The sequence below is a fragment of the Montipora capricornis genome, chromosome 3 (genome assembly GCF_036669925.1).
Source record: "Montipora capricornis isolate CH-2021 chromosome 3, ASM3666992v2, whole genome shotgun sequence".
Lineage (NCBI taxonomy): Eukaryota > Metazoa > Cnidaria > Anthozoa > Scleractinia > Acroporidae > Montipora > Montipora capricornis.
This window is the reverse complement of record NC_090885.1, coordinates 28,161,723-28,163,010: the sequence shown is the minus strand read 5'-3', so window position 1 is coordinate 28,163,010 and position 1,288 is coordinate 28,161,723. Positions and strand designations below refer to the sequence as shown.

Genomic DNA, 1,288 nt, shown 5'->3' with positions numbered 1-1,288 from the left:
GTATTACATCATGTTGTAATAATTTTTTCATCTACCCGTAGACTTTATAACTGTTAACACTTAGGAACTCATTAAACTGATGATGGCATAAGCATGCCGAAACATGTCTTTTAAAAAAGTTGTCTGTTTCCTACAGTATTCATCATACTTGCTACTATTGCGACCTTACGGAAATAATGATAATAATGATAATAATGATAATAATGATAATAATAATAATAATAATAATAATAATAATAATAATAATAATAATAATAATGTTGTGCCAGCAGATCAGAACATCACCAGAACTGAAGAGGAGAAGGTTGAAAAGTACCAGGAACTAGCATTTGAAATCAGAGGGATTCGTGGAGCCTCGAAGGTCACAATAATACCTATCGTAATTGGTGCTCTTGGAAGCATATCAAAAGGTGCAAAGACCTGGTTTGGCAAGCTAGATGTACCTGACTTCCTTGGAAGTGTACAATTATCGGCCATCCTTGGAACTGCTCACCTGTTGCGGAAAGTGTTGTGTCTCTAAGCTACGGGGAGTTGCTGAGACACAATAAACATTACCCAGTAGAACACCCGACAACTGGAGAGAATCGAATAATAATAATAATAATAATAATAATAATAATAATAATAATAATAATAATAATAATAATTATTGACCATAAACTCCACAATACAAAAATAAGTGATCGCATTTAGTGTAGCTTGCCGTAATTAAAAATATATTTACATGCTGTCTTCATGGACTTTTGGTCAATCTTCTTTAAAAATCTTCAGAAAAAATATACCAACTCTTATTATATACTGATAAAATAATAATGACAATAATACTACTGTTACTACTACTACTAATAATATCTTATATAGCCCTGTATCGACAATGCCCAAAGCGCTGAAATTCAAGAGAAAGTAAAATGGAATTGAGATGATGTAAGGAATTAAGAAAAACTGTTAATAAAAAGGAATGTCTTCAACTTTTTCTTGAAAGTGGCTGATAATCTATCAAAGATATCATCAGATTCGTTTCCAGATCCCATATCTTGTGGCACGTGACCTGTTACGGAATAGAAGAACAGACAGAGGTTAGCTTGTCACGCAAAGTGAAACACGCATGATCAGGTGTATTTTTCCTTAGGGCGCGAAAAGGTACGCGCTCTAAAGAAAAGTACGCCTGATCGCAGGTTACCGCTTGCTCAGCAAATGTTTTTCATACCGAGTCCACAGTCCGCAGTTATCGTCAATAAATCGAAATTTGATCTGTTCTGCTTTATATCAGCCCGCCGCCGTTAAACCA

The 1,288-nt window shown here is 34.5% G+C and overlaps 1 long non-coding RNA gene across 1 annotated transcript in view; it reads left to right on the top strand.

The window, feature by feature from the left end:
- Positions 1-1,181: 1,181 nt before the first annotated feature.
- The window catches only part of LOC138042767 (uncharacterized), a 2,436-nt gene continuing 2,329 nt past the window's right edge, over positions 1,182-1,288 (top strand). Inside the window, exon 1 of the long non-coding RNA XR_011131079.1 lies at positions 1,182-1,288. This exon is cut by the window's right edge and continues 241 nt beyond it. This is a non-coding gene — a long non-coding RNA (uncharacterized lncRNA).